The sequence below is a fragment of the Callithrix jacchus genome, chromosome 6 (assembly GCF_049354715.1).
Source record: "Callithrix jacchus isolate 240 chromosome 6, calJac240_pri, whole genome shotgun sequence".
Taxonomy (NCBI): Eukaryota; Metazoa; Chordata; class Mammalia; order Primates; family Cebidae; genus Callithrix; species Callithrix jacchus.
This window is the reverse complement of record NC_133507.1, coordinates 93,989,574-93,998,021: the sequence shown is the minus strand read 5'-3', so window position 1 is coordinate 93,998,021 and position 8,448 is coordinate 93,989,574. Positions and strand designations below refer to the sequence as shown.

At 42.5% G+C, this 8,448-nt stretch overlaps 1 pseudogene; it reads left to right on the top strand.

The window, feature by feature from the left end:
• Positions 1-641: 641 nt before the first annotated feature.
• Positions 642-8,154, top strand: LOC128932475 (structural maintenance of chromosomes protein 4-like; annotated as a pseudogene).
• Positions 8,155-8,448: the final 294 nt, after the last annotated feature.

Sequence of the window (8,448 nt, the reverse complement as noted above, 5' to 3'; positions counted from 1 at the left end):
GCTGGCCACAAGTTTGGCCTGGCTCTCCTTTTGGCTCTGGTGGCCTCTATTTCCTTCTTTGAAAGGAACTGAGCTGCCTACCCACACTGAAGCTTTGCTAGAAGTGAGGCTTTCCCCCACTGGGCTTTTCCCTTGATACCTGTGCTGTTCCTCCTACAGGGCCAGCTTTCCATCTATTCCATTGGGAGTCTTGGAGGTAGAAGCCAATGCATAGATCCTAGCCACGTAGTACAGTCTCTATGAGTTTCCTGTCATCCTGAAAAATCCATATGTTGGATTTCTCACCCCTCAGTACCTCAAAATGTAACTGTTTGAATATAGACTCTTTAAAGAGGTGATTACACTAAAATGAGGTCATTAGGGTGGGTCCTAATACAATGTGACTGGTGTCCTGATAAGAGGAAAAGATTAGGACACAGATACACAAAGAAAGGGCATGTGAGAACCCAGGGCGGAGGTGGCCATCTGCAGACAAGGAGAGAGGCCTCAGAAGGAACCAATCCTAAGGACAACTTGATTCCAGACTTCTGGCCTCCAGAACCCCGAGGAAAGAATGTTCTGTTGGTACTTTGTTATGGCAGCCCTAGCAAACCACTACAGACCCTGAGCAAACATCTCAGCCTAGTGTTTCTGGGTTCCCCATGGGGCCTTCACCATCATCACTAGATGCAGCTGACCTCACCACTAGTGACCCATATCACGCACTTAACCAGTTGGTTTGGAATGGGAGTGTGGGCACAGGTAATTTCTGGTCTGTTTGGGCTCTTACCCTGGGACTGAGGTCAACACAGTGGGATTGTTAGGAAATAGAGACGTGCATAACTGGGGAGGGTTTATGATGGTGGAGTTAAAGGGAGAATCCAAGCTTCATCAAGAGGAGAGGCAAGGTTATGTTCTCATGGAAAAATCTCACCAGAAGCCTGTGGGGTCAGGGGAGGTTTAGATTCTGGTTCATGGAGAGGTTTGAGTAGGTGGTTTAGGATCAAACATGTGAATAAGAGGATATTGGAGCCCTGTTTTTATATTGCTTAAAGGGCCTAGGCAAGGTCAATTTAAAAAATAATCTCTGGTATATGAGACTTGATGATATCATCTTGGTTTGTTTTCTGTCAGATGAAACCTGTGTATTGAAGTGTCCAGTTTGAACAACATTTGCAGCTTCTCAACATCTTCCCACATCTTCATTTTGTTATTTTGCATTGAATCTGGAATGCTTACACATATCGACCAGCACCGAAGTAAGCAAAGCAAAACATATCAGTTGATGCCCATGAAATTTATTTTTTTCAGGAAAAGAAAAAACTACTGCAATGTATTGTTTTAACATCTGAGAATTTCCAACAAATAAAGGCCTCTCTTCTTCCTGGCAAAGTTGCAGGTCACTCGAGGCTGCCAGCCTGTGGCCACGTGGCACTATTAGCAGACCATGGCTCCTTGGCTTTGCCAAGCTTGGCAGAAGTGGTGTCCTGTGATGTGTGATGTCTGCCCTGCTAGGCAGCTTCCCCATTGATCTCGTCTTGGCTCCAAGAACTGGAGGAACTGGGAGGGATGGAATCTCAGACTTACAGAGCCTGCACGCTTCAGGCTTGCATTTCCAACAGCTGACAATTCTTGTTTCTGACAAATTAAACAGTCTTCTTGGTGTATTGGTGGTTTACTGCAAATCATTAATGCAAGTTTGTTTGGAACAGAAAGTTCATGACATTGATTTGTTGAAATGTGGTAAGAGACATACCAGATCCTCAGATGAGTGAGTCTCTTTAGAGCCAGCAAAAGTGATGGCCCTGGGCTCAAGAAAGAAAGAATATTGAACTACGTTAAGTGAGACCTTTCTTTTCCCCTCAAAGGCGGGCAGTGGCGGCTGAATCTGGACCAGCACACCTCTTCACTGAGACCTCGATTATTCATTCCTCCAACATTTCTTGGGCACCTACTATGTGGCAGGGATTATTCTAGGTGCTGGGGATATAGCAATGAATAACAAACATGTTTTTTTTTCCCCCCCTGGCTCTTTCACTCTAGTTGTGGGAAGGCAATAAACACATGATACATACCATAAAGAACATTAAATAGGTTAATGAGATAGAGAAGGTGGTGGAGGGCTGGGGCTGTCTTAGAGTTGGTTAGGAAAGGTCGTTCATCCCAAGGAGATGACATTGAAGCTGAGACCTGAATCGTAAGGAAGAGGCAGCCCCATGAAGATTTAGGAAAAGAGCAACCAGTGCCAAAGGAAGAGGAGCACAAACACCCTGAAACTTGCCCTCGTTGTGTCTGGGGGAAGAGCTGTGCACCTGGAGCCATGTGAGCAAAGGATGGAGTGGAAGGAGCTAAGGTCAGCAGAAAGCCTGGTCAAGTGGGGCCTTATGGGCAAGGTAAGAAATTTGGATTTTATTCTAATTGCCTCTTTCAACTAACACCAATAAGGCTCAGGGTTTAGAAAAGCAATGTTAATCATAACCTCACAGAACCAGACAAATGTCCTTGTTGGTCACATGTCCCAGGTGTACAGCAGGTTCTCACCAGAGAGTGGCCAAATCAGTGTGCACACCTATGCCTGTTTGCCTCCAAAATGCGTGCCTTCCTGGCCCCTCTCTGACTTCCTTCCTACCTGATACTGAAGACGGATTGTACATTGCATGTGGGGACATGGTTCTGGAGCTCCCCTGGCACCCACTACTTGTAAACACATAACACTCTGAGACTCAGCATCTTCATCACACAAAAAGGCCTCAGGTGAGCATAAAGCCCTTGCCTGGGCATTGCATGGGTGGAAAGATTTTATATCCCAGGAATAACAGGGGTGAGAGAGGATGTATTAGTTAGGGTTCTCCAGAGAAATAGAACCAATAGGGTATATCTATCTATGTCTATGTATCTATCTATAACTATGGAGACTCATTATAGGAACTGGCTCATGTGTTTATGGAGGCCAAGAAATCCCATGATCTTCCATCTGCAAGCTGGATTACATCACAGAAAAGTCAGTGATGTAATTCGGTATGATTCCAAAGGCCTGGGGACCAGGAGCCAATGGTATAATTTCCATTCTGAGACTAAAGGCCCCAAACCTGGGAGATCTGACATTTGAAGCAGGAGAAGATGGATGTCTCAGCTCAAGAAGGGAGAGGGAGGGTTTACCCCTCCTCTGATTTTTTTCCTATTTGAGCCCCCTCAGTGGATTAGATGACAGCTGCCCACATTGGTGGGCACACAATCTGCCCTCATTGGGTAGATCTTTTTCAGTCCAATTCAAGTGTTATTCTCTTCCAGAAATTCCCTCACAGACACACCCAGATATATTGCATCAGCCACATGGGTATCCCTTACCACTGTCATAAATACATAAAATTATACGTAAATAAAATACATGAAATTAACACTACAGTGGATTTCATCATAGTTCTAAAATAACTGAAGTGCATTTTATGAGAAATAGTACATTTTACCTATTTTCACTGGGGGCAAAATAAGACAACAGGTTCTTTTTAGGTAGAAGTTCTTGACTGATATCCTTAGACCTCTCAGGGATCCACAAGGCAGTCGTTGGGTCTATAAGCTATTTTCCACATCTCAAAAATGACTATTGGAGCCACTTCAGCCGATTGGCAGAATCCATCTACTAAAGCCAAATATGCATGTATCCCAGGGCCCAGCAATTCCTCTACTAGGTATGGGTACTAGATGCAGAAATACTTACATATATTTCCCAAAAGATATGGACTAAAATGTCCAAAGCAGTGCACTTGGAAATAGACAACACAGCAATAGCCAAATGCCCATCAATGGTAGAAATGATAAATTATAGTATATTTATATAGCAGAATATGAACTAAGCACTGAGAATGAATGATCTTTAACTATGTGTAACATGGATCTTAGCTGATGGTGAGTGAAAGTAGCTAGACACAAAGAATATAAACCGTAAGAATAATTTACACAAAGTCCCAAGACTGGGTAACCTACCCTGTACTGTTGGAAATCAGGAAGGGTTATCCTTATGGGAGACCAGTATGTAGTGACTGACAGGAAGTTGAGGGTGCTGGTAATCCAAGGTGCTGATGATGGTCTGTTTCTTGATCTGGGTGCTGGTCATGTGGGTATGTTTGGTTTGTGAAGACGAATCAAGCAATACATTTTTTGGTATGCGTGCTTTCTGTAGTATATTACATAATACTTCAACTAAAGTTTTAAAAAATGTGGAAAATTTAAAAATGGGAATTATACTATGGCTGTTGGTGGTTTTTACTGCACATGCAGTTAAATTTAACTATTCATAATATATAATGGGAGAGGAAGTTAATTGTTGCTGGAAAACTGTAATGCATTTAAAATGTGGGCTAAACCCTGGGCAGAGAATTATGAAAGATTTCCTTGGGGAACGCACTTGTAAAAAGTTTCGGGACCAGTAGGCTACACTTCTAAAACAAAATGTCTCTCTTGTAGTGTGTTAGTTACCAAGGGGTCTGGAGACATTTTGTGGTATTTTCATGAAAGATAAAAGAGAATGTTATCATTCCAGGATGACTTAGATTTAGACCTTGCAAGACACACGGAGGTGAGTCAATGCTTGCTGCCTGCAGATATTTTTAGATTGGCTTGTTATGGGTTTTCTGTTCAGTGAGAATGAGGTGAGAGGCACTAGTTAACCTGGGCTTTTCCCCTTTGCCCTATCCAGAGAATTGCAGGTGGTCAGCTGTGTTTTCCAAGGCTCAGATGCCATCTCCAGTCAATCAATAAACAAGGAAGACCTGGGGAAAGAGGAAGAATGGTTTGCTTGATTGGAAGTGAGTTTGTCATGTGTATCAGTGAGACAAAGTGCTTATGTTCTTCTAGTACTAGGCTTTACTCCTCTTGGCAACCAGACAACCTTCCACCATCGGCTAGCCATCTTTTGCCACCATCTTCCAGTCACCAGCCAATCCAGTCTCCTGCCTGCTGCGTGCCTCGGTCGGGGGAGTCAGGCAGTCCACATCACTAATTGAATTCATCTTGATTTTTGCAGAAACTTTGCCAAATTGGCAGGATTTGCTGCAGTTGGTGGTAAGGAAATGAGAAACTGCTACCACTTATTACCTTGTTCCATTAGATTAGTGCATGAATTAGTGCAGGCAGTGACTTCAATCTGGATGCCTGGAGGAGGTGAGGGTCAGCTGTCTCACCTGGAAGGACTTGGAAACCCAGATTCTAGAAAGCAGGTGGAAGGGCCAGCAGCTAGAAGAAAGCTATCATCAGCAGTGTGTGACAATGAGAATAGCCCATCAAGAGCCGTGGCATTGGACCCCAACACTCAGCCAGAGCTGCATGGTGGCAGGATGCCCTGTCTAACAGCCATTCTCATTCTCCCTCTTGAGTGTCCACTTCTCCTCTTGGCCCAGGGGGTAAATCTGGATTAATTTAAGCCAAACTTAGGAGTTCAGTTATTCTTGCCAATGACTGATTTAAGGAGGAGAATTTATCCCAAATCTAGCCAAGTAGAAGAGACAGGAAATATACTGGGGGGTGTCTGGTAAATGTTTCTTCTTCTTTGTCATGCCTTGATGTTACTCCTGAAATGCTGGTAGCCATGTTGTGACCAAGAAGGCAGGAGGCCTGGCTATAAGCCAAAGTATTTAGGTTACCAAGGGAAAGATGGTAAGGACCTGGATTCTCCAGGCCACCAGAGAGCCCTTGAAGTGAGTAATACCAAACCAAACTTCCATTATGGGAGCCAATACATTTTCTTTAGCATTTAAGCCAGTTGAATTTGAGTATTTGGTTACTTGCAGCCCAAACCTCCCTAATTAATCTGAAGCTTCAGTCCAACTTTTTCCCATCTGCATACACACGTTGTCAATTTCCAACTACAAATTTTACTTGGCTGTATCCTGTGAGGCATTGTTTTTCAATCTAAAAACATTTAAAATTTGACTACTTGTCTTTTTCTCAAATTATACCTCTCAAATTTTTACTAAAAATAATTAGAAATCTTTGACTTATCCTACTTTCAATCTGTTAGTGCACCCTATACATACAAAAAATTACACATTTTTATTTAAACAAGCATACAAACATTTTAATCATTTATGAATGCTCATTATATGGCAGGCCCTGTTATGTAGATTTATAAAAACTATTATACATTCTTAAAACAATACTGTAGAATAGATAATTTTATCCCCATTATGTATCTTAGGAAAATGAAACATAAAGCTCTTAGGTAATTTGCCCAAAGTCACACAGCTTGTCTTGGCTGAAAGGAGACTGGAACATAGGACAGATGTTCCGCCTATTGCTGTTCCTCTTGTCTGGCTACCTCTTCCTGCAGACCTGTCCTGCATCCATATTTCTGTTTCCTCTCCCGCGATCACTCTTCAGGTTTAGTCCTAAGTGTTTGGTGCTTGGACTATTGCAGTGGAAAAACCTTCTGGACTCTCTTGCTTCAAACCTTAGCTACACATTATTGCTGTACTGACTTCCCTGAGATTTGGTTCCTTCCACTTTCCCACTTTAACATCCTCAGTGATTTATCATCATCTGTGGCAGCAGTAACAGTGGCAGGCAGGTGGTATAAATATGTGAAGTCTGCTGAAGACACTAGGCTTTAAACTGCTTATGTGGGGACCAAATGGCCTTACAAAACACTTGGCACTTTAAGTAATAAAGCCTCAGTTGGCTACCAGTTTGTAACCAAGCGCCCTTAAGACAAAATTCATTGTTTTTCTCATGGCATTTGAAGTCATCTAAAATAGAATCCTGAACTAATAACTCCATCTTATCTCCTAGTCACCACCCCTCTGAAGCCTCTCCTTTAGATACAAGTCCGAGTCCTTCTGTTCTCCAGATGGACTTGACCTCTATGCTCTTCCTCATGCCTTTGTCTCAGGAATTTTGTCCATTCATTTTTACCTACTCCTCTATGATTACAACCCAGCTGCAGTCCCTCTTCCTTGACAAAGCATTCCTGGGATCTCGTAGAAGAGACTCTCAGGTGTGCAAGAGGCCTGAAAAGCCTGCAGACCAGGCTCCTAGGTGATCCTTGCTGGGCATTTGCTGGGCCTGAATTTGAACACTTAGGACAGGACTCCCTAAAACAGCTTCTCCCACCACTGGGCTTCACTGGCTGTTCAAAGACCTGCTGTCAGTTGAGCCAAATGTTATCACCCTAATGTCTATCTTTTGAGGTCCGGTGTGATAAACCTACTTTTTCCTTTAAAATATTGAAAGAACAATTGTATGTCTTCCATCTGTTCAGAATACTCCATATTCAAAACTCTCTCAAAGAGATAATTTTAGACAGACATATGAAGAGCCTCAGAAACAAATTAATGAATCCATGGCAGGTTTTTTATGTAGTACTGAATACATTAAAGGAGAATTACCAAATGCTTCCTTTGGAAGGGGATGCCAAACTGGAGCTTGCAGGCAGCTTGGGTCCTTTCTCCCAAGGAATCATGTTCAGTGTTTGACTACCAGTGAAAAGTTGGAAGAGCATCTTCAGCCTTTCAGGAGGAGAGAAAATGCTTAGTTCATTGGCTATTTATTTATTTATTATTTTCTTTGAGACAGAATCTTGCTCTGTGGCCCAGACTGGAGTACAATGGTGCAATCTTGACTCACTGCAACCTCTGCCTCCTGGGTCCCAAGCAATTCTCCTGCCTCAGCCTCCTGAGTATCTGGCATTACAGGCACCCACCACACTCAGCTAATTTTTGTAGTTTTAGTAGAGACGGGGTTTCACCATGTTGGCCAGGCTGATCTCGACCTCCTGACCTCAAGTGATCCAACCACCTCGGCTTCCCAAAGTGCTGGGATTACAGGTGTGAGTCACCGTCCCCAGCCTCAGCTTTAGCATTAGCTCTTCTCCTCTACAAACCCACTCCCTTTACTTTGGGGACAAGGTTGATATAGCCCTTGATTTTAAAAATGTGTCCATTGTTGCATTTTATAAATACGAGCAAACAGAAATCTTAGTTCATAATAATTTCTCTTTGAAATATTGATATGTTTGAGATTTCAGATAGACTTACTGGAATTTACAAGACATACAATATAACAAAAATGGTTGCAGTAAACCCAAAAGAAATTGCAGCTAAAAAACTTTGTTCAACTTGTTTATTCCTCAAATTGAATTGGCATAGATTTGGTGTATTGTATTATGGATTTTTCTATTTGTAAAGGATTGTGAGTTATATAGAATACATATTTTTAAACTGGGAGAAAACCTTCTAAATCTCTTATATCTTGCCTTTATTCTACAAGAGGATCATTTGCAGTATGTGACTGTCCAAATGCATTCTAAAGCCCTCTAAGGAAGCATTTGGCTTTGAGCAATGAACAGGTGATCAGACCAAAAGGGACAAAAGCAGAGAGAAATGTAGAAGTGGTGTAGATTCATCGTGCAGGAGCCATCCTTTGAAAAGCCTCTGTGCAGAGTGATAATGTGTGTGTGTGCATGTGCGCACATGCCTG